General features: G+C 38.0%; 1 pseudogene; it reads right to left on the bottom strand.

Moving 5' to 3' along the window:
- Positions 1 to 1,315: 1,315 nt before the first annotated feature.
- LOC124245902 (heat shock-related 70 kDa protein 2-like) overlaps positions 1,316 to 15,509 on the bottom strand; it is a 161,182-nt pseudogene continuing 146,988 nt past the window's right edge.

The raw sequence follows: 15,509 nt of genomic DNA, 5'->3' as shown, positions 1-15,509 counted from the left end.
TATGGAAAAAAGGAAGCTCTGAGCTACTTCACAAAATCAGATATTTCACCTAACCAAAATTAATACATTCTTTATGGTTTCCTTTAAATTCTATTATAACTGTTCCTATTGTCAGTATCCCTCCCTTTAATATGCTTTCTCCATTCTAAGTATATTAAATATACTCCTACCCTTAAGAATGACAGTAAAAATATAGTACCATAATTGTGATAAAGAAATATTTCTTTTCTATAACTCACAAAGGCCATAGGATTCATTGATAAATTGTCATTACAACCATATTTTCATGGAAGTTGTGTTGAGTTTAAGAAGTTCAAGAAACATCTTTTCCTCCTTAAATCAACAGATGTTTTTAAATATGTCACTGAGAAGTTAATGTGTGAACAATTTGCGGTAAGAAAAAATGTTCTGGCCCATGTTAAGCAACATACAATGAGAAGACAAAATCTCACACAGCAGGGGCCAGCCCAGTGGCACAGTGGTTAAGTTTGCACGTTCCACTTTGGCAGCCTAGGGTTCGTCAGTTCGGGTCCTGGGTGTGGACATGGCACCGCTTGTCCAGCCATGCTATGGCAGCATCCCACATATAAAGTAGAGGAAACTGGGTACAGATGTTAGCTCAGGGCCAGTCTTCCCCAGCAAAATGAGGAGGATTGGCAGCAGATGTTAGCTCAAGTCTAATCTTCCTCACACACACACAAAAAAACTCACATAGCAACTTGGACCTGGAAGGAGTGTAATTTTTCTGTAAATTGAGAGATGCAGACATCAGTGGGTTATGAAGACTTTTTGAAGTAATACACAGACATGTGACTAAAAGTGGTAAATTCTAATGTAGTATGTAGATGAGTAGAACAGAATGTTTATACAAATTTGCGGCCACAATATTTGCTCACAAGTTGTAATTGTTATTAAAGTGTTGAGACTGTGGGATGGTAATACAACCTCCTCCTTATTGCCAAAGTTAAGTGTTTAAATATTTCATAAGTGCTAATTCCCAACCAAGTCACTATACATAAACTTCAGGTGTTAAAAAATGTGTTGAAGTTCATAAACCCACAAGATGTAGAAGCATTAATATTAAACGTTGAATAAACTTACAAATTTTCATCATTAAACTACGTTTTGAATCTTTCCTTTTTCATACACACTGATGCTACAAACTAAGCATGAAATATCGAAATAGAAACTGCATAAATGGTTGTAGCGAACAGGAGAGTTTTTCCAAAGAATGACTGTTTAGTCCACTTCATCAGTACTAGACCCAGGCTCCTCTGAGCTGGGGGAGCCATAGTGCCCAGATCCTGCATCACACTCAGAATGAAGACTCTTTCAAACTCTCTCTGCTTATCTCTTTGTTTTCAAACTCACGCTCATCTCTTCCAGCAATTTGGGTACACTCGAGGCAGCTTAACACTTCCTGGCACTTTTCAAGAACCTTACTTCTCTACTGATCTTGAGTTTCAGAGTATTATTTTCAGTGGTTCGCATGCCATTGAGGGTGTAGGATTCTATAGTATTTCTGGCTGCTACCCTCTCTCTGTTAACTTCATCTTCTAATCTATATTTGTCTGCAACTTCTCCGATCACATCAATATCATCTTTACTGAGACGGCCTTTGTCATTAGTAATGTTGATTTTGTTCTTCCTGCCAGTACTTTTGTCTGCAGCAGTTACATTGAAAATGATATTGGTGTCTATGTCCAAGGCTGCCTGCATTTTAGGACTGTCACAGTAAGCTAGAGGATCCCAAAAACCATGAATTTGCCAAGCAGTTTATTTTTTTTAGTTAAAGCCCTTTCTCTCTCATTCACTTTCACTAAGACAGTAGTCTGCTTGTCAAAGTAAGTTGTGAACATCTGGGTTTGCTTTGTAGGAATGGTGATGTTTCTCTTGATAAAGGATGTCATATCCTCCCTGCTGTTTCATTGCCCAGAGAGAAAGGGGTAACATCGAGGAATAGGAGATCTTGCACATTCTCTGATTTGTCACCCACGAGAATAGCTGCTTGTGCAACTGCACCATATGCCACTGCCTCATCAGAGTTGATGGGCCTGTTGAGCTCCTTTCCATTCAAGAAATCTTTCAGCAATTTCTGGACCTTTGGAATACAAGTAGAACCACACACTACCACAATTTCATTAATCTGGCTCTTGCCAAGTTTGGCATCCTTCAGAGATTGCCCTACACGCTTCAGGGTACTAGGAAAGAGATAAGCATTGAGCTACTCAAAGTGGGATCAGGAAACCGAAGAGTAGAAATCTACACCCTTCTAGAATGAATCAGTTTCAATCCTGACATGAGCAAAGAAACTCAAGACATTTTGCCTTATCACAGGTAGTCTGGATGTGGCACACTGCCTGCTTGTTGGAGGCTATATCCTTCTTGTGTTTACCTTTGAAGTCTTCAATCAGGCGATTCACCATACAGTTACCAAAATTTTCCCCATCCAGATGGGTGTTACCAACTGTGGATTTCACTTCCGAGTTCTCATCCTGGAAGTTTAGGATAGATACATCAAAGGGGCCACTACCCAAGCCAAAAAGGAGCACGTTTCTATTTTTTAAACCTTCATTTTTTTTTATCCAGGTCGTAGACTATGGCTGCTGCAGTCAGCTCATTAATGAATCTCAGGACATTAAGATCAGTGACAGACCCTGAATCCTTGGTGGCCTAACACTGTGAACCATTTAAGTAAGCTGGAACAGTTATTACTGCATTTTCTATTTTGTCCCCCTAAATAAGTTTCAGCAAATTCTTTCATCTTGCTTAGAACCATGGAAGAAATCTCCTTTGGGGAAAAATATTATTTCCTTTATATTCTACAATTACTCGTGGCCTTCCCCTTTTAGAAAGCACTTGGAAAGCCCAGTGCTTCATTCTGATTGAACTGTGGCATCATCAAACTTGCAACCAATCAGCCTCTTGGCATCAAAGATGGTATTGGCGAAGTTCATTTCCTCTAGGTTTTTAGCAACCGCATCAATGAGATGTTTGGTTTGTGAAAGGTAGATAACTTGGGCTGGTACAGCTGCCTTGGTAATTAGCAATAAACTCTACTTTTCCATGCTGGAAGGACCTCAAACACTAATAAATAGTACCCAGTTAAATACCAATTGGCAGACAACTTGATTAAAGAAAGAAAGGGGAAAAAATGAGACAGAAACTAGTTTAAAATAAATCAGTGTCAACAATAGCCTCTTGCAATTAATCTCTACATGGGACCTAAATCTTCTATTTTCTCCACCACCTTCTTTTCACTCTATTCAGTCCTTATGTGGTTTAAACTCAATTATAAACAGATTCGGTTTTACAATTCATTCAGACGGTAGTGTGTCCCGTTTGTTTTCTATTGTTTGCTGACCTCAATTGCACTTGGTAATAAATGCCTGACTACAAGATGACCGCTAGAATTTTGAGAATGGCATCAAACCATCATGGCAACCAACAACACTTCAAAAGCTTTAGGGTCAATTTTTACTTCTCTCATGCCCACATCTAATTTTTTTCCAGATCCAGTCAATTTTTCCTCTTTGCATATGTCCTTTCCCACTTCAATCACTCTAGTTCAAAGTTTTATTACTTCATATCCAGATTATCACAGTAACATTATCACTAGTATTTCTCCTTTCTGTGATTTTATGACTTATTCATCACCATCATTCACTTATCTATCCATCCATCCATCCATTCATTTAATAAACTTCAATTGTGTTTCTACCATTTGCTAAATACTGTTAGATGTTGAAAGTAAAGAGATGAATTAAACACCGCTGCTATCCTCTAGGAACACCATCATGCTAACCTTTTTAAATTATGCCTTTTATTACACTAACCCTTGCTCAAAAACTTGTTCCCCACTACCTACCAAATAAAATAAAACAGATCCAATTTACCCTTCCAGCCGGTATGGCTTATGGAATCAGACAGACACAGATTCAAGTCTTAACTCTGTTATTTGTAGCTGTGTTAGTTTATTAATGATTAGGCATGCTTAACCTCTCTGGTCTTCTGTTTTCTTACCTTTAAAGTATACCTACCATTTTAGTGCATCATAGGTGCTCATTAAAAGTTCTACTGTCAGCCAGCCCAGTGGCGCAGCGGTTAAGTGCGCATGTTCCGCTTCTGTGGCCTGGGGTTAGCCAGTTTGGATCCCGGGTGCGGACATGGCACCACTTGTCAAGCCATGCTGTGGGCGGCATCACACATATAAAGTAGAGGAAGATGGCCATGGATGTTAGCTCAGGGCTAGTCTTCATCAGCAAAAAGGGGAGGATTGGCAGCAGATGTTAGCTCAGGGTTAATCTTCCTCAAAAAAAAAGAGTTCTTCTGTCTTTCCTTGTCTTTAAATAATTGACATCCCCAAACATAGATTCATATAGCATAAGAATATAATGGATTCTAGATATCATCAAATAAACCTCCCTAGTTTGACAGCTGTGGAAACTGAGGCGCAATTTTGGAAGAGAGTGGCCCTCAGTGACAAAGGGATTTAGAAGATTTGGTAGCTTGTCCTCCTGGCTTCCCATCAAAGCAGTACATGGAAGCATCCAGGAAATGCTTATGGGGAAAATTCGAGGGCAGGAAGGCAAGGGCCATTCTCAAGCAGAAGTGTGTTTAAACTTGATGATTCAGATTTCAAATATGTAGCAATGGTCTCTGTTTACAGGGGAGGGCTGTTTTTATTCTTCTCCAAATGTCAATGTAGAAGTTATTGATGAATCTGAAAAATTAAAAGCACAACAAGTACTTAGCTGTATGACATTAAGGTAACATATAGTAGTATATCTAGCAGAGGTAAAGATGGAACTGAAGATAGTGGGCAGAATGAGAGAGGAGGGAGTCATCAAACTATAGAAGGTTAATCCCAGGCTGGTCTTCAGAAAACAGTGGGTCTAAGCCATTCAGATGACAGGTAAGAAAACCAGTGAGATCAATGGATGGCCTAAGATTATACAGATATTTATAGATAAAGCTGGGACACCCGACTTTTTAAAACCTTGCAATTATTCCATTTGACTACACTGGCTGATCAAACATAAATGTTTTCATCATGTAGCAGTTGTTGAATACCTCCTATGTGCAGATGTCTGGGCAGAGCACCACAATAAAGATAAATTGACAAGTTAAACCTGAGCCGAAGGCAGGTAGAGAGAAGGGGGAAGAAGAGCTGTTCAGTCGTCCCATGTGTGCATGCAGCTCCAGTGGCACAGGCAGGATATATAAATGTCTGTAGTCACAGCCAGCCTAAGCAGGGTGATTCCAAAAGTGGTTATTACACTTTCATTTAAAATTAAAATTTAATAAGTTATATTCAACACGAGTTGAAAACATTCATAAATTTAATGAATCATCTAATTAAATATTATATATGCAACAGTATAGAGCAGACTGAGAGAAAAACATTGAGCTCTTTTTATGCTTAAATGCAATTAGTAAGTAATGTTTTAAAAACAAAACCCTCTTGAATTTCATAAAGGTTTTTTTCTAAAGCAGAAAATGTTTATTCCATAAAACATCCCTTGTTTTCAGGAATTACATGTTTACTTTTGCTTTCTGCTAAGTAGTCAGCTGAACTACAATTTAAACCAGCCACTGTGTTGTCAGTCCAGATTTAGCCAAGCCCCATTGCATCCAGAATGGTTATACGGCAATATTGTCAAGTATTTTGTTGTGTTATGATGCCAAAATAATTCCATGTTAGCAGGTTCTATCACATTTTCTTAACCATGATATGACATCTGGATTCATTTGTAATCTTTTCTTAATATGCTTTCTTTAGCCTATATTGTGAGTAAAGTTGCCCTTTACTCTCTTTGGGCAGCTATTAACAAAATATCTTTTAAGTTACTATGTCAGCTAGCTTTAAGTCCAATATTCAATGTAAAGTGGAAACCTCAATTTGAAATCTGACAAATAATTTGCTAGACACGTCCTTGGAGTGAAAGTTTGGAAGTGTTTAAGCCATAGCGGCCTGGGTTTGAGATACCCCACGCCTTCTCCTAGAGAGCCTTCTACTTACTTTGGAACTCTGGTAATCTGTAAAACGCTAACCACCATCTTTCCAAACAGCACGCTAACAGTGGTATAAATCTTCTATTTCATAGCCCCAACCACCTGAGAGAGTTACTTTAGTCCAGATGAAAGATTTTCAGACTTCCAACGGGCTGAAATGGTGGGTTAAAGTCTTGCACTGTAATCGATGTTTTATTATTTCAGCTGGGTGATGTGTACACAGGTAATCACTATATTATTCCTTTCACAAGTTTGGTATTTCTTAACTAACAGAGCCATCTCTTTGAGGTTCATGGATATAGTCAGTTATTTAAAAAATAATAATTACCATAAGCATTGCATTTGGTAATGTAGGAAATCCATGCAACAAAAACAGACTATTTGTAGGCCTTTATCCAGGATCTGTCACTACCCTCCACCACATTCTGAAGAGTGAATTTTATATTGCTCTATTGCTCAGGATTTTGCTAATAAATAAGGTTGGATCCCTCTCTCCCTACGCTAGTCTGGGGCTACCACCCTATTCCATTCATTTCCTTACATTACTTAGCAGATACCAGCTGGTCAAAGGTAAACTTTACTTTCCTTCCAATTTGACTATTCTTTGGTCCTTTATACATTCCTCTGGCAGCTGTATTATCCCTAATATAAAAATGATGATTTAGCCTTAGGGATAAAAAATCAGGTTAAAGATGATAAATTGCTTTGTAAGATGAGAATAATGGCGTGAAATATATTACAGAAAATTATTGCACCCATTCTGAGTCTGAGGAAGAAAATTAGTTGACTTTTCTTTCTCTTTTCCAGAGCAAAATGTGCCTCTGGAAAAGCTAAGGAACGAAACAGAGGGAGATAATTCATCCAGCTCTCTCTAACCAGAAAATGGGAAAGAAACCATAGGAGAAAATCTGACTTATGCGAACTGTCAACAGAATGTCAAGAAGTTCCAAGAAACCTGCAGGTGTTGCTCTTAGTCAAATATATGTCAACATTTTATATCTAATTATATGTGATGAATTAAAATGTATTTATGCATATAGATGGTACATTTGATTACAACTCAAAAGTGGAATATACCCCATTGCTTCACATTAATGCCTATTCAGAAATGAGAATTCTGAAGCATTATTCTCTAGCAGATGCACAGTTGTTAGGACAGGGGATTATCTAAAGCGATTACCCTAACCAGGCTCACACATGCATATCTATTCGACTTTCAGAGACCTTGAAGATCCAGAGGACTAAGGCACGTATCAATTAATAAAAGTAAAATGCGATAAAATATTTCAAAGTACTTTGTAAATGTTAATTGCTATAGAAATGCAATATATTATTAATCATAATTAAGGTTACAGTAAATCAACTTGTGAAACATCAAGCATACATTTCTATACAAATATGTATACATGCACATTCATACATATATATGGACACATATATATGCAATTATTCTTAGACACAAAATAAACTGCTAATATTTGAAAAGAGTACTCATTTAACAATACGTACACCCTAAAAACGCAGCATCGCCTGTAAGGGCAGAGAAGACTGTGGGATCAGGGAGGGCTTATCAAAGGCTTAAACCGTAGAGTAATATTCTATCTCTTCAGCCAGGTGATGGGTACACAGGTCATCACTGTATTATTTCCTTCACCAGTTTGGTATTCTTAACTAATTGATAATATTATTCTAAAGATAAAGAATGCTCTATTCTAAATGTTTGTGAGTATTTGTGAGAGAGAAACAAAAAATAAAAAGGAAAATATCTAACTGCTGTTCAGCTACAGAACAAAATGCAAACTCAAGTTTTCACACAAGCACACCCACATACACATGCATACACACATTAACACACGATGTAATGAGATCAGAAAACTTGGAAATCTGTTTTTGGCTCCACCACATCTGAGAGGATTGACCTTATACAAGTCATTAAACTTTGCTGAGGCCCAGTTGAGTTGCCTAAAGATGAAACTTTTAATACCTAGACAGGACCATTGTGAAAATTATTAGTATAATACAGAAAAAAGCCTGGTATGGAGTGAAAAACCACTATATCAGAATAAGGTGTTGACTAAGCAGGAAGGGTAGTATGTGTTGAAGTGATGAAGAAGGACCTTTTTGCCTATCCAGTCATTGCATTGAACACTTACCTGGAGCCTGAAATCAAATCAGAAGTTGCCTATGTACATAGAAAAGGAAAAAGATATTTCATATTTGACATAAGCTTATCTTTGGAGATGGTGCTTTCTTAGAGTGTCAGTGGGAAGGTGGATGCATCAATTGCAAATGGTGCTTGGGAATGAGGTATGAGCATATAGTCTCCCTAAATCAGAGGCTGATGTCAGACTGGAGGAAGTCAGGAGTCAATCTATAGATCGTCTATTTTACTGACCTTAATCATATTCTGGAAATATATTTTCAAATATTTTATACATATTTCTAATCTTTAAGGTCTGCAAACATTTCATATTGCACATTTTAGAGATGCAGAGGCAAATTCAGAGAAAACAAGTATGTCAAGGTGATAAGCAAGATCCACAGCCAACCTGGTCCAGGCCACCAACATTTCTGGCTCAGGATAGTGTGACAGCCTTCCCGCTGCTCTCCCTGCTTCTGCCTTTGCCCTTATTGTGTTTTCTACACAGTGGCCAGACAGGTCCTTCAAAGGCAGTATTGCACAGAGTGTGCTCCTGATGGGGTTTGGGACAGGCCACCCCAAATATGCCACTTTGGCACATTGATTATTTTGAATTAAAGTTACTTAAGAAACAAACAGTGCAAGAAGGACGCTCTGACCCTCCTTTGTGCTCCTGAAAGCAGGAAATAAATCTCCCATGTGAAAGGTGCCCTCCGTGTACCAAGAGAAAGAGAGAGGGATTTCAGGGCTGAGAAGGCTGTATGAACAAACTTGTTACTTCGCCAATTTACTACCCCACACCCAAACTTCTTTTTCTTGTCAATTCTTCACAAATTTACTGTTTGTCTAAGAGGTATGAAAGCTGCCTGTTTCGCTCACTTCTTTGAATCTCCTATTTCTATGAGCTCCAATATACATGAAACTAATTTTACTTTTCTCTTGTTAATCTGTTTCATGTCAATTTAATTATTAGGCCAGCCAAAGAACTTAGAAGGAGAAGAAAGGAAAAGCTGTCCTCCCCTGCATGCCTCACCCAGAGTCACCTGACAAACCTTATTAGAGAATGCAGATTCTCAGGCACCACCCCAGAGCTTTCAGAGGTCTGGGGCAGGACTAAAGAATCCACAATTGGGCAACACTCAGGTGATCCCCACACTACTGACATTTGAAAACCACTGAAATACAAGGTATATTACAATGTGATTCCTCTGTTCAAAATCCCTCCAACTAGCTCCCTCTATTACTCTTTAAAGGACAAAGGAGGCACCATGACCCACAAGGCTCTTCATGACGCAGGGGATCTCATCTTCTACCGTACCACACTCTTCCTTGCTTACTACCCTCAGCCAGTATGGACTCTTTGCTTTTCTTAAGCTGTTCTTGCCACAGGGACTTTGCACTTACTGTTCCTTCTGCCTGAAATGCTCAAATGCTCCTATTTCACACAGCTCATCCCCTTACTTGCTTCAGGTCCCAACTCACAGATTACTTCATCTCAGAGATGCCTTCCTTGACTATCCCATAGTGACTAAAACACTCTTATCTGGCTTTATTTTTACTCATATAATTTATCATTACCTGACATATACTTGTCTCTTTCACCTCACTTCAACTGAGGCTCTATGACAGAAGGAACACAGCCTGTTTGTTACCCACAACGCCTAGAGCAGTGTTTAGCATCTAGTGGGTCATTAGTAAGTACTTATAATAGTAATTTAAAAATCGGAGGTTTCACTTGAAATATTTTGATTTTTAAATCAAAGCAGACCTTCAGTCTCCCCAGGGAAAAAAAAAAGGAGACCCAGTTCCCTGAGCCTGCCTTTCTACACAGGGATAATTGGATGGAACAGCAGACCAGTAGCGCCTTGAGTGGAGCACGTGTTCTGCAGCTCACCATAAGCCCCCACACTCCCTACAAGAGGCTTACAGCAGGGCTGCTTTACTCTTTCAGGGCAGTTGCCTGATCCTTGTAAACCCTCCCCTGCAGTCTCCTTCCTTTCTTCTAGCAAGCTCCCTCCTCCTGTTCTCTCTCTCTACACTCTCACTCTCATTTCTTCCCTCCCTCCAACATTCTCCATTTCTCCTGTACTCTCCCTGTTTCCTTCTTGCAATTTCTCTCCTCCTGTGCACTTGCTCTATTCTGCAATCCTCCTTCCTACTAGTATTTTCTCTCTAACCCAACATTTCTCAACCTAGGTGTTTTTGCCTCCCACACTTCAGGGAAAAGTTCAATGTCTAGAGACATTTTCAGTTGTCACGACTACGCAGAGTAGTGCTACTGAAATCTGTTCCATCAAAGCTAAGGATGCTACTAAACATGCAACAATAACCTACAATACATTAGGACAGTCCCCCACAACAAAGAATAATCTGGAGCAAAATGTCAGTAGTGCTACCTTTGAGAAACCCTCTTCTAGAGATTACCACCCCATACGAAAATTTTCTGACTCCATACATTTCTAACAATCTTCAGCAGAAAAAGGAAACAACTTTCTTTCCTTCTCAATGAACTCACTGACAACCAATAACATATAGAAGCAAAGTTTTTAGTTTTAGTATAAGTATCACAAAACATTTCAAATGAATAATCCTTGGTTTCAACACCGAGGTTACAGATCTCAGTTATGTTTCATAATATTCAGACATTTATTTATTTATTTATTAAAGATCAGTACCTGAGCTAACATCTGTTGTCAAACTTACTTTTGTTCCCTTCTTCCTCTCCGCAAAGCCCCCAAGTACATAGTTGTATATTCTAGTTGTGGTCCTTCTGTTTGTGCTATGCGGGACACTGCCTCAGCATGGCCTGATGAGCGGTGCTGCGTCCGCACCCAGGATCCAAAGCAGTGAAACCCTGGGCCACCAAAGCAGAGCATGTGAATTTAACCACTCAGCCACTGGGCTGGCCCCATATTCAGATATTTAAATTTTTCTATTAGATTTTCATAAACATTGAAGAACCCTCATAGTGGAAAGAATGGAAGGAAATATAACAAAATGTTAACCATGGTTAACTCTGAACTACAGTACATATTGTAGGGGAGGAAAATAATTTTCCCTCTACCCTTCTAGGTTCTTGGTTGAGAACTTCCTGTAATAAAAGATTAACAGGAAGAAAACAAACAAGTTTCATAACATGTATTCCTCCTGTATACAAGGGAGAGACCCAGGAAAATTGAGTAACTCACTGAAATGGCCCAAGCCACCACCTTAAGTACCAGCTCCACCTAAAAACAAAGGAAGATGTTGGGGTGGGGGAAGTCAGTTATGGGAGGTGACCAGGAGAAGCGCAGTAAACAAGGGTAAGGTTGATATGCAGATTTAAGTCACTGTGTTCTGCATGGATAAGAGTTTCTAGAGACCTAGAGTCACCCTCTTCTTCCTGGTACAGAGAGAGAGACATCTTTACAAATGGAGATTTCCCTATAAATGTAAATGGCCCTTAAAAAAGGGTAACTTCTACTAGGTTCTCAGAGCTTTTCTTATGTCTACTGTTTCTTAAAAAATAATCAGCTCAAAATAATCTTTATGCCAAAGAGGCATACTTTGGGGTGGCCGATTCTGCTCCCCTTCAATATGATTTTTATCATTTTTGCTTATGTAGGGAAGGAAGACAAATCTTCTACCCTCTGGGTCCTTTCAGCTGGGCTATGAATTAAATTGACATGAGACATAATAACAGAAGAAAAATCAAATAAAGCTTTATAAGATGTATACATGGGAGAAACTCAGGAAAACTGAGCCACTTGCCAAAATGGTGGAGGCTGTTACGTTAAATACCAACTTCAGCTAAAGACAAGGGAGGACGTTGGGAGTGGGGGCAGTCAGTTATGGGAGACAACCAGAAAAGACAGTAGACAAGAGTAAGGTTATTATGAGATTTAATTCCTTGCCTTCCCCATTGATAGGAGTTTCTAGAGATAAGGTCATGAGCCTCTTCCTGATACAGAGAGGGAGACACCTTTACAGATGGAGATTTCCCTTACAAATGGAAAGGTCTCTTACAAAGGGTACCTTCTACTCATTTTCAGAGCTTCTCTCGTGTCTGCAATTTCTTAAAAGTAACCAGCCTGAAATAATCTTCATGCCAAAGAGATACATTTTGGGATGGCCAATCCTGATCTCCCACACTTGCTTCATACATTTCTGTTTTCCAAATTTTCTACCATGAATATACATTACTACTAAAATCATAAAAATTAAATATCACTTAAAATATCGACAAAAAATGCTACTACTAGCAAAATCCTCTAAAATCAGAAATCACATATTATTAGTATGAAAAAGACATCTTAAAATTAGTCACATAAAATGTACAAAATAAGAAAGACTTTTGATATGCCAACATTGGCTTTATTTTGAACCAACCAGTGCTTTGTTTTTTTTAGCTAAAAAGAAGCCTAAAAATATTAACTGAAAAGTTCATTTCTAAAACTCTGAAAGCTGTGAAAAATTTGAGCATGCTGTCATCATAGATTCCCAAGGCTCTCTCAATTTGCAAGCAATATCAAAAAGAGCATCTTAAAATCTGTCTTCGTAAAACTTAAAAAAAATAAACACTTACTTTTGATATGTCAACTTTAGCTTTTATCCTGAACCAGTCAATGTTGTCAAAATCCTAAAGTTAGAGCAAGAATTGCTGAAATGGAGCACTATGGTAGGTTTTGATATACTTAGGAATTGTTAAAATTATGCAATCTGTGAGAAATTTGGGCATGTTAACTTCACAGTTTTCCAAGGTTAGCCCAATTTGCAATTTCATTACCAAGTATTCTCACAACTAGACATGAACTCACTAAAGAAATACATTAGGGAAATCTCTAATTACAGATCACGAATAAACAAACAAACTTTAAGGTCAACAAGCCTATGTCTTCTACTGAAGGTGTTACAAAGTGGCATTCTCTCTCATCTACATTCTCTCTCATCTTCTTGATTTTGATCTCTTTAAGAACCTCAGAAAGGTTTCAACATTTATGAGGAAGCTGAGGTTTACAAGATAGTAAGAAATTCTCATCATTTCATATAAAATAAATGTCAAGTTGGATAAGGACCCATCTTGTTGGTTTACACCGTTTATCGTAATCAATTTAATATCACTTCCAGCAGTGTGGCACAGCACTGCATAAACAATATGATAATTGGAATTCCTCTGCTCCTTGAATTAGTAAGCAAGTTACAGTGCATATCAATCATGCATAATGAGTCTGAAGAATGGCTTGATTACACTTTATTTGCATAAGAATTTTCTATAATTTTTTTAAACTGATCATTTTTAATTCAGAATAGATTTAAATGCCACACAACTGCTGCTCCTCTCCTGAAATGCTAAGCAATGTTCTTACATAATACAAAAATGCTAATCAATTTTTTTAATTCACATCCCAGCTTGTTAATGAGTTTTCACCTTTCTACATGCTGTCAAATCTCATTACACTGTCACCTTTCTAGGGTTCACAATTGGAGGACACATTTATATGGTTCAATTCTAATTGCCACATTATTTCTTTACATTGACAAGGGGAACATCTTTTAAATAATCCTTGGAGTGTCCAATTCGAAGGATAATTTTCTCTCTTTGCATTCTACAGTCTGTAAAACTGCTACTGTTAATTTATAGAAATGCTGATTCAAATGTTCTCTGATAACTCAAAAGTCTAAAGAGTAAAAATGAATCCAACAGAAATCAAAAAGCAACCAAATGTAGATCTAAAAGTTAAACTACAATAAGATAAAATGTAGAAATAAAAATAGCTTATTAAATATAATAATTTAGAAACATAATCTATTTGGGCATTACAACATTTAAATAAATATTTATTAGATAATCATAGAATAGCCCTTTTCTTGGATTTCATATATTTATTTTTTACAGTAGTCAAAGATCTTTGAAAGATGTCCATATGAAACACGTTGCAATCGTTAATAGAACATTTCCAGGAGTAGACCTTAACAAACAAGACAAGGGACGAGATAAGTGACTCCTTTTTAAAACACACCAGGTACTGACAATGACTTTTTAAAAAACACTTAATATGAAAAAAAAACAAAGAATGGGTTATTTGGAAGAAGCAAGCACTTGTGGGAAAAAAATGAATTTAACTTGCTAAGTAAACTCTTAGATTCAAGTCTCAGCAAAGCCAAATACCAGCCCACTGGCTAGAAGTTACGGTTCCTGATAGATATCATTACTACACATTGAATTTTCTATTCTTTGCAAGGAAAAAATACATATACTCCATCAGGGTAATTTTTTCTTCTCTAAAGAAACTGAAATTTCCACAGAGAAAAATCTGCATGGTAAAAGGATTTACTGAATTATCCTGAGGCATTTTTTCCATCTGTAAATTTCTAGTTTAGATGGTACCGTGAATACACATTTTTTTAGGGAAAAAAATTCTCTTTTGTTCGCTTGTTCAAGTGCACGTCTAATTTCTGAAACCTACTGATTCACTTTCATTCATTCATCATATAAAGCTTCTAAAAACAGAACATGTAATATTCTTTGAAAAGTGGCTTATACAAAATTTTAATAAGCTGTTTCACATTTCAAAAATCACAAGATTACTGACATTTACTGGAAGATTTATCCTTAGGACAAGATGCAAGATCACCTGTTTGATTTAGTAAAGCAAAGACAAACCAGCTCTGTTCCCTTCCCTTAAAGCAGTATTGCTTGTCATTAAAATAGAATCTAAATAAATGACCATTGAGGCATTCGTTTGATAGTGGGGTTATAGATGATCAACAACAAACCTGTTGAAAATCTGTAAAACAAACAAAAAAGGAATTTTTAAAAAGCAATGACAAGTAAAGACTTGACCAAACGGTAAAATAGTGCAAAACAGAGACAGCAGTCAGCTAATTCTGAGTTTCCAGAGCCCGCATGCGCCGAAGGGAAGGGCCCTCCATGAGCTACAGGAGACCCGAGCTGTCCAAAGTAACCCTGTCTGCGTCACAACAGTGCTTCCCACTTCAGTACAGCAAGTGATGACGCCAGATGGGCGTTACGAAGTAGAAGCCTCTTTTTCTCCAGATTAGCTAAAATACAGCAAACAAAATCCAACCTCAAGGGAAAGGTAAAGAAATGATAATGGACTCAAAGCTCAAACTGTGTGACTCTAGAGGTTAGCCAAGTTATAGCAAATTCAAACTTCAGAAGGAAATAGTTATATACTCCCCTCACTCACAAAGCTAAAATCACCAGACTCCGGGGAGGTGGCAAATTTCACCAGGCCCTGCCTCGCTTCGCCTCGCCCACTCCCTTCAGAGTGTTCTGGAGCCTCTGCAGCGCCCTGCCTTCTGACCTGACTCCAGAAACCTTGACATCTGGCCCAGCAGCCACCCCAACCCG

Source organism: Equus quagga, chromosome 10, assembly GCF_021613505.1.
Source record: "Equus quagga isolate Etosha38 chromosome 10, UCLA_HA_Equagga_1.0, whole genome shotgun sequence".
NCBI lineage: Eukaryota > Metazoa > Chordata > Mammalia > Perissodactyla > Equidae > Equus > Equus quagga.
This window is presented reverse-complemented; position numbering and strand designations above follow the sequence as displayed.